This window comes from Cavia porcellus, unplaced genomic scaffold (genome assembly GCF_034190915.1).
Source record: "Cavia porcellus strain 051 isolate PalLab524CR breed Dunkin Hartley unplaced genomic scaffold, mCavPor4.1 scaffold_8, whole genome shotgun sequence".
Taxonomy (NCBI): domain Eukaryota; kingdom Metazoa; phylum Chordata; class Mammalia; order Rodentia; family Caviidae; genus Cavia; species Cavia porcellus.
In genome coordinates, this window is record NW_026947491.1 from 25,331,522 (window position 1) to 25,347,792 (window position 16,271).

Here is a 16,271-nt window from a genome sequence, read left to right on the forward strand (position 1 = left end):
CCTGGGTTTCTCCTATAAACCAAGGAGCATCAAAGATTGCTAGGAAGCCCCCAGGAGTAACAAGAATCAGGAAACAAATTCTCCTCTCAGCCTTCCTGAGGAACTGGCCTCACAGGCACTTTGATCTTAGATTTCCAGTCACCAAAACTGTGAGACAATATATTTCTTTTGTTTAAGTCCCCGAGTTTCTGTACAGTACTTTGTTGAGGCAGTTCTAGCAAAATAATACAGTGCACATATGTGAATATCATTTTAAATGGTGATAATAAATTATGGCTTGCATTTTGTAATAAGGCATTTTATCCACAAATGATCCACTGAAAGCATTTCTAATTGTCCTCTTTATACATAACATATATAACTGCCCACGCGGCATTTCTCATTTTGTGCATTTCCTTTGAGTACATTGTAAAAAATGGCAATTTTCATCAAAAGATCTAGAACAATGAACAGGAAATGTTACTAAATTGCTTCTGAGGAATTGTAACATTTACTTCCCACCTGCAGTGTGACAGCTTTATATAGGCCTCTCACTGGGGCTCACTCAGCTCACCAGTGCCACTCCGGTACTGTCACAGGTTTTGGGAACACCTTCAGACTTATTCTTAAGGGATACAAAGGTAACAAAGGGTGTGTGTGTGGGATCTTACCCATTTCTTTCTTTCCTTGCTCTCAGACAGTCTTAGTCACAGCATCTTTAGGCCACACTGGGTTTAGGTGTTCAATGAAAGGAAACCCAGTAGCACTGGGAACAAGATTGGTGGTGTTTTTCCAAAGTATGAAGTTGCTCATTTCATTGATTTTAACTTTCATGAATCAAATGTTTCTTTTAATTTCAATACGTGCTTGACTGAACAGGCAGTAACATCCCAGTTTCGCTTTTCTTCACACCGCGTGTTTGAAGATTTACCTCTCCCATTGTCTGGTAACCAGGATGAGCCTCGGCCCTTTGCAAAGCGCTGCCCGGCACCGGGCTCCACTCCTGCCGGCTGGGCACGGCCCCTCCCTCTACAGCTCCAGTTCAGCTTAAAATTTAACAATGACCGAATTCCCAAAGAGCTACCTGGTAGAGAAATGGAGCACCTTTTCTTACACCAGATAAGGGCTGTAGGGCGCAGCTAGCCGGCAGCTGTCCTCGCACCCCGAATCATGAACCTCCCGGGTCTCCGACTCACGCAGGTTCCCCAAACACTCTCAGCGCCTGCTTTCCGCTCCCCAGGCTCGGGGACAAGTAAACGGAGGCTCGGGCCCGCCCCACCACTCTGCCCCTGCCCCGCGTGTGCCCCGAGCATCCTCTCGCCGTGCGCTCGCCCTCCAGTCGCCCGGCCTCCCCAGCCTTCCTCAGCCGTCCCCTTTCCGTGCGCGGGCTCTCCGGTTCTTCTCTAGGCCGGAGAGGGGCGCCTTTCCGGAGAACTTCCCCTCACCCGCCAATTAAAGCGGGCGAAGCGGGAGGAAGCGGGCAGCCGGCGCCGCATGGAGGCTGCGGCGTGCGCGCCCCGCGCCCCGCGCCCCAGGCCGGGCAGGTCGGAGGGAGGGCGGCTTCCTCCCGCCCCACGCCCCGGCGCCCGCCGGATATATAGCGTCGCCGAGCCGAGCGGCAGCGTCGCGGGCTGAGCCCTCGTCGACCTGGAGCGGGATCGAGAGCCGGCGCAGCGACACCGGCGCCGCAGGAGCAGGTACCGGCCGCTCCACGCGCCCCACGGGAGCCGGGCGGGGCGGCCCCGCGGGAGGGCGGGGCTGCGGCGGGAGACCGGGGGACTCGCCTGGGGACCTCGCCTGGAGACCTCGCCCGGGCCCGGGGCGCGGCCTCCTGCGCCCCCGGGCTGTTCCTGGAGAGCGGAGCAGGGGCCGCGGGAGGCGGAGCGAGGCTCCTCTCGCGTCCGCGACGGTCCGGGCGCGCTGCAGAGCCGGGCGGGGTCTGCCAGGGTTGGGAGTTCTCGCCGTCTTCTGCCACCTGGGCACGGTGGGGAGGAGAGCAGGTGGCTTGCAGGAAGGTGCCTGTTCCCCCTCCCCGACCCGCGAGTCTGGCTTCCTGCGGGTTAGCTGCAGCGAGGAGCAGCTCTGCGCTGCCTTGGTCTAGAGACCACAGAGTGCATCCGCCCGCGGCCTCCGGACTTTGTGACCTTCCCCGGCCGCGGGGTTAAGCACAGTCTTTCCTCCGTGGATCAGTTACCTATAATGAACCCCAAGGTGATCCTGGGATCTGCGAGACTGGTGCACTCCTGCAGGGCGCCCCACTGGGTAGGAGCAGCGACAGAGTGGGGGGAGCTAAGAGGCCTTTTCTGCTTAATGGAGGTAGTGTCCAGTGGAGCTTGATGCTCTGTGCCATAGAAATTGGAAAAATTCGCCTATGATGTGGTGCTACATCACCATTTATGTGAGCTGGAGATCTGACTGATTACTTGGTCTAGAAGTAAGGTAGAGTACTAATAAAATATAAGGCAGCCACCACCTAAACTGCTGGACAGGCATTTGAGCAGCTTCACCTTTAGGGTTGACTGTGGGGTGGGTGGTTGGGGTCTAGAGAAAACCAAGCCATTTCCTGGCCAAGGCCTAGGTGCTGGACCGGTTCATCCGTTGTGTTTCCTAGAATGCAGGTCCTTGCAGGCTCTGCGCCTATTTCAAAAGGTATCTTATGCACCTGTTTCATGAACAGATTCCCGCCTCTAGTTTTAAACGATGGCATGTAATTATCAATCAAATAGATGTGAATCACCATAAGCTGCCAATCCTTACTGACCCTGGGGAAATTAGTGATAGCTTGCAGGAAGCTTTTCACCTGCCTAGGAGGAAGGTGAGGCAGAAAGTAAGGTGAGTTGCTCAGCTCTGCTCTGGGTTTTCCTTAGCGATTTACGGAGACTACTAGTCTTGAGCATCTCGTCCTTTGACTTCTTTTCTACTGAGTTTCCATTCTTGAGCACGTGTCTTTCTGGTGTATCTGGCTGGCCCTGAGAGTCTTTTGATTGTGTGTTACCCCACTGGGCCAGCAGCAGTCTCCCGGAGAGTTACATGCCTGATCTGACCCTGACACCTGGGCACTGTGGGAACATCTGTGACTCTTAAAGAAGCATTCTTAACGCGTTATTTTGTGGAACAGACCACTTTATGTTTCTGCTAAAAGCTACTTAATGTGAAAAATAAGCACATACATACTGGCCCGAATTCTCACTTTAAAAAGGTGGAGGCCTCCAGATGTCTACACCTTGGGCTTTGAGACTCAGAGATCCCAGGCAGAACCAGCTTGTGAAATGCAAATCTGTGTAATGCAAACCTGGCCCTACACTTAGAAGGGCATTTGGTCTAATATTCTGCTGTCACTGTTTATTGTCCTAATAATTTTTTAGAAGACTGAGGTTTCAGTTTACACTAGGCTCTGCAAGTTCTGTCCTGACCCCACCCTGACAAACCCATTATAGAATTTGTCCAGTAACAGTGTTGCCTCAGCCTTTCCACCTTTAGAGTGTGTTCCCCACCCCAAAGCTGGATGTCAGCTGCTGAGTCAGATGCCCACGGACACATCTTTAATGTTCTTTTTAGCTCACTCTCCACATTGACAAATAAAGACAACGGGTAGTATGTTCTATTCTATTTATCTTAAAGGTGGTTGAATTATATCTAGAGATAATAGCGATAAAAAATTATATCTAGAGATAATACCTTAAAAAAACCGTCTGCTGACCTTGAATAGTTCCATGCCTACAAAGATGCTATTGTGACGGGCTTAACCTTACTACCGTACTCTGTTTTTCAAGAGCAGCTTGAGGAAGGTCAGTTGTGCACTTCAGTGGGGCTGCAGGACCTTCATGGCCCTCATATCTTGGCAGACAAAAAGTAAGAAGTCACTAAGTAGTAGCATCCAGTATTTTACATATTTCTTAAATAAATGTGGGCAGGCTCGGAATTGGCAATCAAGAGTAAAGAATAACTACTTGGATACCAAAGACACTTCCACAATTAATGTTGGATTTAGCCCATTCACAAGTGAACAATGAGGAAATAGGTCAGTGACTGAAATTTTCTTCAGGAGGTAGTCAGTCTTCTTTGCTTCATTTAGTTTTAGAAATCTCTGTATTCAAAATCTTGCTCAGGTCACCCCTTTTCATCTTTTAGGAGTTGCCTAACCAGTATTGGCCTCCACTTTGTCCCTTGACATGTGGTCTTTACCTCCTTAATGTGGCATTTTGGCATTTTTAAGTCCCTAACTTGCCCAACTGCCTTTCTCTGATATCAGAATGCATCTCTACCCTACTCTTCCTCCCAGCATGGTGGTGACATTCAGAGCCCTTGAGGAGGAAAACAGTAAAAAGAAATGGATCAAACTCCAGTGAAGGTCTTCTCATGGGCGCACTAAGCAGGGTAGGGGGAGACATGTTCTTTCACGCCATGCCACACACTCTTGGATAGGAAGCATGAGGTCCTCAATGTAACACACTTGTGGCATCGTTGCTGAGGTGAATTACAATCATATACAGTATTAATTAACCACAGCAAGTAAGTTACTGTGAGGCAATGCAAGATTAGGCCCCGAATGAGCAACAAGAAATTAGTGCAGTGAGTTCCCAGGAAAAGAATAAGTGGTAATGGTAAGAGGAGCTTTAGTGGGAAGGCATGAGATGACCCTCAAAGTTCTGTCCTAGTAGAGATGAACAATTATGACTTTTGAGTGATAAGTATGCAAAAAGAGGACAGTCTTCAGGGAACCACGGTTGCTTGTAAAAAGAAGGCAGGAGATAGAACTGTAAGAAACTCTCATTGGCTGGCTTTGTTCATGTGCTACATAACTGTTGGCCTCACTGTCTAACCTAACCCTGTGGCAGCTTTTCCACAATGCAGTGGTGAAGAAAGCAGACATGTTCTCCACCTTTCTTGGAATTTACAGACTATAGACTAAGCATATAATAACAGATTGCAGGTACTAGTATGGGAAGAAATAGTATTAAGACAAAGTCCAGGGTTACCAACTCAGATTTGGTGCTCTAGGAAAGGAGCTTTGGCAAAGAAAGATGTCGATTGACAGAGTGAAGAAGCATGGGCTGAAGGTAACAGGCAGAGGATCCAAGCCAGGGTAGAGAGAAGCAGTCTGGATAGAGGAATAGCTGTGTGGGAGGCCCTGAGGAGAACAAAAGCAGAAAGGTCCAGGGCTGTAGACGCTGCAGGAGCCTGGAGTGTAAGAGTTTGTTAGAGAGGGTGGATGGAAGTATGGGGAAGTAGATGCAAGGGCCGTCATGCAAAATTGCACAGTCTTCATAAGATTTTGAGTGCTGTTTTGGTGGGAAACCATTGAAGACTTTTGAACCAGAGGGACCTAATTTATATTTTATTGAGATATGCTTGGAGTCAATATGGAGAACATACCTGGGGATAAAGTCTTGAAGTAAGAGAGTGAAGACAGAGGTACCAACAAGGGAGAGGCAGAGATTGAGATGTAGTAATTTGAAAGTAGGATTGATTCAGGAGGGTGATGGATTGCCGCACTGGCAAAAGTGTGAGAATGAATTCCTTCAAAAAACACTGCTAGATTTTTAAATCTAGAACAGGATGCCCAAATGCATGTGATTTGGACTTGCCACAAGAACTAAATAATAAAACCAGTAATTCTTATTGGGCATCTGGTGAGTATACAGCTGTTGTGATAGAGGTAAACAGAGTGGGAGGAAATGTTTGCTTTTTGTAATGTCCTGTAGTGCTGGAAGAATTATTTGGGCCATGCTTATATTACATACTTTTTGGAAGACTGTCCCTAGCACAGATTATGGCGCCTGTTTTACTGGCTTGAGCATAGGGATGGTGTGTTAAGTTGGCTTTCTATTGCTGTGATAAAACTAACTTAAAGGAGGAAAGCCTTTTGCTCACCATTTCCGAAGTTTTGGTTAGCTGTGTTACTCTGAGCTTGAGGCGAGGCAGGGCATATTGGGAGAAGGCCAATGGAGCAGAACTGCTCACTTCATGGTAACTGGGAAGAAGAGAGAGAGAAAAGGTGGGAAGAAGATACACTGCTTTCAAGGGGACAACCCAAGGACCCAATCTGTCTAACTGGTTCCCACTGTTTCCATCACTCCCAGTAGCCTGTCAAACCCTGGACTTGTCGCCAGATGACTCCACTGATGAGCTGACATCTATCCAGAGCCCCACCTTTGAACTTGGCCTCATTGGGTGCAGGTGCCTTTGAAAGACATGCCCAAGCTATGGCAGATGAAAATGATAGAATTTCATAAAACAGCACAGGCTAACAAAGAAAAGGCTGACATTTGCCAAGGGACTTGTCCTGGGACATAAACACTGTCCTGCTTAAAACTTCACTCCTTTATTCTCATATATGTCAGTGTTTCTTTAAATGTATTTGTGGCTCATTAGTTTATTGGGAGATTAATAATAGTTCAGTGAAGGAAAAAAAAGCTTCCGTGATCATCTAACTTTGAAAAATGCTTCATATAACCTAGTTAAGCAGTTTTATTGCAAGAATCCTCTGAACCTTTAAAGTACATTAAGATCATCAAAAAAGAAACACAGTGTATATCACATTTCCTAAATTTATTTGACCTGAAAGTACTTTTCATGACAAAATATCTAACAGTCAGCATTCAGCAAGAGTGTCCTTCAGAAAGTGCTGCCATACCACCCTGAATGCACCCGATCTCGTTTGATCTTGGAAGCTAAGCAGGGTCGGGTCTGGTTAGGACTTGGATGGGAGAAAGTGCTACCCTGTATTATGGATGAAACTTTTAAACATCTGTAGCTCTCTTAATGGCACACTTTTCACACCTCTGTAATGGTATTTAGTTGGGGAGAGCAGGAGGCCTGAACTGACTTTGCTAATAGGCATTAAGTTAAGAATAAAGCACTTCTGTTGCATGGGTAAGAGTTAATTAAAGCAAAACCTGCACTGTTAGGAAGACCAAGTTTGATTTTCTGTTCTTGATTTCTGCTTTTCTGACGAGGCCATGCAGGACCTTGCTGAGGTGTATTCTGCTTAGTCTGGATTTACAGGTGAGGAACTTGCAGCAAAACCATGGAGAAGACTTTCTGGGGCCACTCATGTTCTCTGCTCTGTGCTGAACCTTCTTGGGTTTTGTTTTGGTTTTGCAGTTCTGTTTTGAGGAATCCAGAGCCTGCACAGTGAGCTCTGTTCTGTGGGCAGTGTGATGTGACTGCACAGGGTGGTGGTAGAGGCAGCAGGTGTAGCTGTGTGTCCTTGTCCCCTGTCCTGTGCACTTTCCTAGCAGTGGGGTGGATGCAGGGACATGGCATGCAGTACAGTGGAGCACAAAGGAGCCAGCTCTGCGCAGCTCCCCACTCTAGTTTCATCAGCTCGGTGTCCTGAGCAGGTATTGGCAAACCAGAGCCTCCAGGTCCCCTCTGGGTCCTGACGTTTTTATATCTCTGAAAGCAGGAATTGTTTTTATATTTCTTAAGTGGTTGAAAAAATCAAAAGAAGAATAATGTTCCACTGAATGTGTATGTTATGTGAAACTCAAATTTCAGTACCCTTCATGATTAGTGGAAACAGGCTGTGTCCTCAGCTACTTGTCAGATTCACCTGCTCTCCTGCTCCCACTAATAACTAATTAATAACCAACTAATAACTAACTGTGACCTTCGAAGCCTAATAGATTTGTCCACTCACCCTTTAAAGAAAATGTGTTACCAGCCCCTACTCAAAGGTATTAAACTTACCAGTTGTAAGTATTATTTTGTTTTTATCTGTTTGAAAGTAGAAATGTAGGTTAAGTTGACTTCCTTGGGGCTCCTCAAACATTATTACCATTAAAATCACAATAATAGCTTTTCTGGTGACTAATGTAGCTAATGCTTACATGCAACATGAAGATCAGAGAATATTTTTGAAGGTAATACATTTTAAAGTATGGAAACAATTGAACTCCTCTATGAAGAGGAACCATTCAAATGAATGTAACTATAGCCCCAGGGTAGAGATCATAATTAATGCTAATATTACTTGGCTATTGAAATCTGTTTCCTCTAAGCATGGATTTTTGTGAGCATTGACCTTTAATTTTTTGCTTCAATAAAGAGGTGAATCTATTTTTATATTAATGCACCACATTTTGTGAAAAGTAATAGCTCACTGGTGGAAGTCTTAATTTTTGGTGACAGACCGAATCAGAATCTTTAGAATGAGGACCCCAGTCATTTTATATGTGGTCAGCACAGCACAGGGGCACAAAATTTGAAGACAGTTGGTCCAGATACTTCTGTGGGATTTAGACTAAGAAGTAAAATACTTGCAGCTTGGTGCTTTGCTCCATCACAGCTGTCATGAAATCATTCCAGACCAGAATGGTTTGTGATCACATCATTTGGAATGCAGGGTGACTAGGAGATTATCACTGGAAGGGAACCCCTTACTCTAACTGGAATGAGAGCTTTCACCAAGAGAGTGGTTTCAGTGAGATTTTCATTTAATAAGCATTCTTGTATTTGATTCTATAACTGTATCAAAATATTACATATTTCCCTTGTGTGGGCATCAGCGTGACTGAGTGACGAGTGAAAACTTAGTCTTGCTATCATTGCCAGACACTAGGAGTAACATTTGTTTATTGTTTTAGTCACGATTTACTTTAAAAAGGCCTATGTAATTTCTCTGAAATCTAGCAAAAGTATTTAAAGTTGGTAGAAAGTATCACTTATGGCTCTTAGACACACTATGATTTTGCTCTGAAGACTTCATGGGCTTCTCCAGAGATGGGCTCCAAAGCAACAAAGTGTACTGTTGAAGGAAAGAAGGGAAAGCAAAGATTTATCAGGGAATTTGTGTAGAAAAGGCAAAAAAAAAAAAAAAAAAAAAAAAAAAGCCTCTGGAATCCATTTCCTCTTCCTCCCACCTCAGCTGAAAGGCATCAGGTCAGTAAACATGGCTGGTGAATGGCGGGATGACCACGGGAAGAAAGAAGAATTCGGAATCAACACAAGAGAAAGAGTTACTGAGAAAATGCTCACATTTGAAGTCACTTTTTAAAACATTGCACAGTTTATCATAGGTGAGTGAGAGAACACAGCCCATGAAACAGAAAAACCCACAGACATCCTTGAGGGCAGGATCTTTGGAAATGAAGCCACTAAGTATGTTCCAACACACTTAAAACTGTGGAAGTACATCAGTCAGAGTTAGATGGGTGTAATGCACAACACTGTCCAAAACAAAACAAAAAGGAATTTCCCAAAAGAGTTAGACAAACAAGAAAAGAAGCTGTAACAATACAATGTTTCTATGTATGGCTTAAAGATTTTTGCTTTCAAAATCTTACTTTCAAAAAATACCTTTAACACTAAAAAGTTGGATGGGTTATAGCTGTATAGTCTTTGCCAGTAATAAAAGCATCTTAAAGGGTCAGCATTTATTTGATAAAAACACAGAGTTACTTAAAACTTAAGAGAAACTAGCTATTTGTGTTGATATTTTCAAAAACTAAATTCAGATTAAGAAATATTAAAAGATCAACTTTGTGTCTGCATTTTATTTCCGTCCTAATGTAACTCTGTTTCATGGTGAACTGAATCTTATTCCAAATGTATAAAATGAACTGTATGTCTGCCTATAGCTTTATTTGTCTGTTGCTCTGCCTATGGACTCATTCTGAATGGGGACGTATTTTTGTTGTAATTTATTTTCATAAGGCCTTCAGGATACTCTGATATGAAGATGACTACATGATCGACGAGATGACACTTGGTCTCTGGCCAGAAAGCTTCCCAAACATTGAGACCTGTCAATCAACATATTCTCAAGGCTACAGGGATCTTTGATGGCTTGAAAGTGTTAATTTCTCACAACCAAATGAGTGGTTTGCCTCTTTTTCTGCAACTTGTACTTGTCAAAAGTCTTTCCTAAGAATTGTGACATTTCCTTCTCTTTTCCTCCTACTGTTTTTGTCCAGTCTGCTCCAGGTGGTGGTTATGTAATCCCCTGAGCCCGTTGATGATCACAGAATTATGCTTTAGATATACTTAGGTCTCATATTCTTTTAGGACAGAACAATTTTTTTCAAATCAACTTGCTGGAATTCCTAGACTTACTACATGTTGACATATGTCGCACAGAGCAAAGACTGCAATTAGTTTGTATTAACCAGTTATATTCACACTCTAAACTGAGAATGCTCCTGTCACATCTGTATTTGGCCCAGCTCCCTCCTTTTATAGAAAAGAAAAGCCAGGCCCAAAGATAAAGTGACTTGTGATAGATTTACTTAATGGCACATCTAGACTAGTGTCCAAATCTTGTGACTGCCAGTTCCCTGTCTGTTTGTCCCATTTATCCTTTATTCTTTTATAGGACTTCTCAGGCAGTTACTGTGTGATGGACAGGTTGTTTAGTTCTGCAAATGTAGTGGTGAATAAGTTACCTGCCTTCCTTGAAATTGTGTTTCTCCACTTGAGGGTAGATATCTTCTACTTTAGAGTCATGTTTGACATACTCACAGCTTACAGGTCTGTAAAGTCTTTCAATAACAGTCTGCAGCATAAGAATTTTAAATACTCATGTCTTTATTTGCACGTCATCCCCCTCCTAACAGCCCCAGTCAATGACTTAACCTCCCATGGTTCAAAAGTCAACACTGATAAGAATTCAAGTGAAGACTGAAGTGAAATGAAACATATAAAGTCCCATTGGAAAGATAGTGAAAATTCTTTATAAGAAAACAGCATTTATGGGGCTGGAGATTTAGCTCAGCGGCATAAGCGCCTGCTTTGCAAGTGTATGGTCGTGAGTTCGATCCCTGATACCGGTAAAAATACAAAAAAAAAAAAAAAAAAAAAGAAAAAAAAGAAAACACCATTTGTGTTCACCACAATCCTGGGGATAACCTAGCCTGTGCTCTCCAACTCTCTTGTACCCCAATTCTGGCTGAAGAAAAATTTGCATTCTCCAGTGTCCCCCTTCCTTTGTGTTTCTAAACACAGACTTTCTTTATATTGTAAGTCATTATCTGCTCATTGTTGTGGAAAAAGTGAGAGGGGAAGAGCAAAAATATCCCACATGGGGAAGGCACAAAATTTCCAGCATGGTCCCACAGCTTGGGGTCATGGTTGGAAACCCACTTCTTCTGAGATGACAAAGAGAACCACATTCTCTTCACCCATCCTTGTTTATTTCTGGAAGCAAGATCAAAAACCAGTCATCTGCCCAAAAAATCCTTCCCAATACTCTTAAATCTAGATGTCAAGGACATTATCTGATGAGCAGATTTATAGTTCTGGATAGATTTTCACAGAGGTCACGGCCAAACAAAATGGGAAACCATTGCTTCATGAGCAACGAGTGGACCATTTTAGGTCCTTCAGCGAGTCCATGCCCTGACCCTGCAGCTCAGGAACAGCCCCTGCTGAGGGCCACAGGACTGTTTGGGATGCTTGGGATTTTTTATCACACAGTTCAGTGAAAGGATCATGTCATCTCTCTGTGTGACCCTTCTTTGTTCCCCATGCCCCAGGGTACAAAGGGAACAAGATGTTAACATGAGTCAAATGTAGCATGTGAGTGTCTCAGTGCTGGGGACCCTTCGACATGACCTTCCCTTCTTACTTCGGGGTGTCTGTTGACAAATCACTCTATTTCCCTGGCATGTTCATTTCCTGGGCTACTGAAACAAATCCTACAAACAGTGGCTTTCTGAAGGCTAAATATCTAAGGTCAAGATGCCCCTGCCAGGCATGGTGATATACACACCTGTACAAACAGCTACTTGAAAGGCCAGGTGAGGCAGGAGGATGACAGTGTGAGGAGGCTGTGGTAAAGTGCTCACCTAGCATGCTTAAGCCTCAGCTTCCATCCCTAGTGCTGAAAAGCAAACAAAATGCACAACCGCATTGGTCCCTTCTGGGGCTGTGAGAGTAGGCTCTGTCCCAGCCTTTCTTTCTTGGCCTTAGTTTTCAGATGGCCATCTTCATTCAGTGTCTTCACATATTCCCCTCTATGCATGTCCTTTGAGCAAACCTTTTCCTAAGGACACGTGTCATATTGGGTTACAGACACAGCCTACTCTGGTGTGACTGCATTTTAATTTATTAAACCTGCATGGTCAGATTTTCAAAGTACTTTCTAAGGTCCTCACATTTAGTACTTCAACTCAAGAATTTGGATGGGACACACAATCCAGCCCAGGAAACTAATATTTAATCCACGTTTATCACAATGATGATAAAACAAAGTACTTTTTATGTCCTCAAAAGCAAAAACTTACATGCATTTGAGATATGAATTCATAAATGAACGTACAATTACTGTTGATTTCACTGAGAGTTTCTTCTCCATGTAATTTTTATTATTTTTATTAGGTTAGGTTTACAAGTGGAAGAGTAAACATATCATAAATACAATAATACTTACACTCACATTTCTCAGAGTCTAGCCTCTAAGTCAAAACAAAAACATTATCAGTACCAATTAGCCGTCGTTATGGTCTCAGCTAGTCTTTAGCAATTACCCCCAAAAGGAACTACTATCTTAACTTCTAAATCATAGGTTAACTAGATTAAAATATGGGTTATCTTTGTCAGTTTTTTCTCCTGTTCAAAAATACATGCTTTATATTAGGTAGTAAAATAACAGAAAATGTATCCCCTACACCACCACCTCCATAGAGACTAGTGGTTTACTGCAGCTGCGTAGGTGTGTATTTCTGTTTGGTATACCCAGGTGTGGAATTGCATCATGGAGAGAATTTTAATGAAATCTGCCAAGGGTTTTCCAGCGTGAAATAATTGTTCAACTTATGTTCCGGGAATGGTAGCCAAGGGTTTCCCCAGTTGTGCATTGTCTCCACTTACTTTCATTTTCATTTTAATGTCTTCATCCAGGTTATTGTTTCCCCATTCATTATCTCATTTTTTCTTTGGATGAATACAGATTTTAATGTTGAGGGCAGTTTATCATGCTTCTGCACTTCATGTGTGTTGTCACTCACTGATCTACAGGGTGTTCTCTTCTAACCACCTTACGGTTTTGTTTTTCAATCCTGTCCATGTTGAATTAATTTGCTATGTGATGTGAGAAATAAAAATGTGTCTTTACATCTGATTCAACATCACTTACTAGAATTCTATGTGTGATTTTAAATTAGGGAGCATGGTAGTAGTTTCAGTGCATCAGAACTAAGTCATTTAAACATAAAGTCATTTCTCATTGTAATGAGTTCTGAAGCCTTTTTTGGCTGTGAATGGGATATACACTGTTAGCACCAAATATTTGTTTCACTTCCTTGCAAGAACCCAATTTCTGATCTGATAATGATCCTGGTAGAAACAAATTAAGATTAATAAAACAAATGAATTCAGAAGAAATTATTTCCCTCTCAAAATCATTTTAGAAATTTCAAACAAATCTGGATCCTCAGTACAATAGTGATCAAAAAAATTGAATATTTAATATTTTTAAAGCTGTTAAAATAAAAGATGCATTTCCATCAACTCCCCTCAAAATACTGTGCCTTGCTTCCTACACACTTATCCCATTGTTCTTGCCCATCTTTGAGACAATTCTGAAAGTCCCCTTGTATGATTGTCTTTACAAGAGGTAATTAAAGATACGGTGAATGCTGCTGTCAAATATCATCCAACTGAAAGCAGGCTTATGAAATCATTATGCTGTGTCATCATCCACCTACTCACTGGACCTGGCATCATGGGACTACTGGCTGTTCCCCAAAGTCAAATTGATCATGAAAGGTAAATGTTTTGAAATTATTGAAGGCATCAACACAGCCAGGACAGCACAACTAAAGACATTCATGAAAGAGGACTTCCACAACTGCTTTAGAAAGTGGCAAAGACAATGAGATGAATGTGTCTAAAGCTAGAGGGAGGATGTTGATGTGATTAATGACAATGTGTTTTTTACTGTAATAATTTTTTAAAAAATCTAAACATTCACCATACTTTTATATCATACTTCATATACATACTGGCTATGGATGAAAAGAATTACTCTTAAATATTGTGAAAAGTTCATGACCAAACGTTTGGAGAACAACAAGGAAAGGACCTCTGCTGGTGATTAATGAAGAACTTTCTGGTCTCCATTGCACTTACAGGGAAAATGTCTTGCTAGTTTCCCCGACCTGCTTCAAGACAGAGATTAGAAGAAATATGGAGAGACTGAGGCTGGAAGATTAGTTAGGTGGATATCCCTTCTTTTGTGCATTCAAGTACAGCTATGCATTCAAGTATCTGTTAATAACTGCGCTGTCAGGTATCATATCAAATCCTAGGATGATTAAGAACAGAAGCACAGTCACTGCCCTCCAAGTGTTTGTTGGCTGATGGAGAAAACAAGTAGCTAAATACATGTGATATGAACAATGGCCCTGGAAACTGAACACAGCTGCACCTTAACTTACAGTAGTGTGGTGTCTCAATAAAATATTTTAAGTCAGATATCATTCTACTGCACGCAAGCTACTGAACAACCCTGCCCAGCTACCAGGGCAGCATACTGTGCCTGTTGTTTGCCCTTGTGTCAGAGGAGCACCCAGCATGAAGGGTCATCACTGTGCCCCAGGTTGCTAGCCTGTGGAGAGGCCAAAATGCAAAATTTGAAGTGCAGTTTCTCCTAACTGTTTACTACTTATGTGCCATCATAAAATTGAAAAATTGTAGGTAGAACCATGATAAATCAGGAACCATTTATAGGATTATCTCTCAATGTTCCTTTCTGCTCTCAAGCCCTACAATTCTGTAGCTTCTGCTGAGATTAACTTAATGGATGTTAGTTGAATTCCATTAGTACAGAAACAAGAAGTCAAAGTCAATTCAGAGTTTAATAGATGAACAGCTGAGTAGTGATATCATTTCAAAAGAAATAGGCAACTCAAAAAGATAGTAGTGTCGGGACTCGGAATGATGCAGAACAGACTTGTGGACAGAATTTTTAGGCTACAGGAAACTGTTTCTAGTATTTCTTGCAGTTTAATTCAGTGTGGTAAAAAGGCAGATATTTTACTAGTTGCAAATTCCCACAGAGTTAGGAACTAGATTTGCCACTCATCAGCAAGTTGCTTAAGTGGTCTAACTTTCTCTGTGACGTGCAGGCAAAAAGCATGTCAGACCATAAATGCTACCACTGACAGGTCCAAACATAGGGCTGTTAGCAAGTTCACATGGTTCATCCTAACAGTAGCCAGTTTCTGAAAGGTAATATTGAGAAATAAATAAGTGCAGGTATGTCATATGCTTAGAATGGTGACTAATGCATAATGTAATACAATGCCCTGTAATGTTTTCCCCCGTTATTATGACCATTCAGCTTGTTCAAATTGTACTGCACCATGTTGAAAGTAGGATGTGCAGTTAGGTGTTGCCCAATTAAGCCTTTTCCCTATTTTTGGTTTGGGCAGGCATGAGACGTTGATTTGTGTGTAGAGGTACATTTGTGTCCACTCTCGTTGTTGGCACCAATGCCATTTTCTGGCTCAGTGCTGCTACTTCTTAGTTTCTGTTCCAGAGGGATCTTTAACATCTAAATTCCAGCAATGAAGTAAGCTACTTCTTTCCAATCTGTTCTCTCCCATCTCTCTGCTCCTCATTTCGGTGCTGTCTATCCTTCAAGGTTGCTCAGCATCCCACGTACCCAGCTAGGACTGCAGCAGGCAGACAGGAGCAAAAGATAGCTAAGCACCTACTGAGTAGAGGCCCAGAAGAGGAGAGAACCAAGCAGAGGAAGAAAAGAGCTCCATCTCCAAGTCGTGAACTGGGGAATGGAAGAAAAACACAGGCTTTTGAGGAATCATGTTCTAGTTGTGTTGTACTCAAAAGGCAATCTTTCATGAACTGAGAAACAGATGCTGGAGAAGTACAGGGAAAGGAAAACTAAAACTTTTCTGCTCGTTAGGTGAAAATGGTGCTAGCTGTAGTGTTTCCTGTCACCCAGGGTCACTCCTGTGTCACCATGATACTCATGACTGGAATGTGACTTGTCTTTTCATTTTGTTTCTGTGTTTTTTTGAAAGACAGAAGTTCTTACTATTAATTATATGAATTTAGCAAACATTTAAGAGATTGTTTCCTCTCTGCTTCACATTTTAAGCCACTTGTTTGTGAACCTCTACTATTAGTTACTTTTCTTGTTGCTGTCACAAACTATCCAACATTCAAAGTTAAAGGAGGAAAGGCTTAATTGGCTCACAGTTTATAGAGGTTTCCATTCATAATTGGCTGGCTACAAGGCAAAGCAGCATGGCAGAGGGGAGTCACAGAGGAGAAAACTGTTCCTGACAGGCAGAAGGCAACAAGAGAGCAAGCAGCAAGCAGTG

General features: G+C 42.8%; 1 protein-coding gene across 5 annotated transcripts in view; it reads left to right on the forward strand.

Annotated features, from left to right (window-relative positions):
• The first annotated feature begins 1,536 nt into the window (after positions 1-1,536).
• Positions 1,537-16,271, forward strand: part of Far2 (fatty acyl-CoA reductase 2) — a 145,671-nt gene continuing 130,936 nt past the window's right edge. For 3 of the 5 annotated variants that reach the window (XM_063254479.1, XM_063254485.1, XM_063254484.1), the window contains exon 1: positions 1,537-1,676. The gene's annotated coding sequence lies outside the window, so the exon portion shown is untranslated. The remainder of the gene's footprint in view (positions 1,677-16,271) is intronic. The other 2 variants (XM_063254486.1, XM_063254480.1) reach the window with 2 other exon arrangements.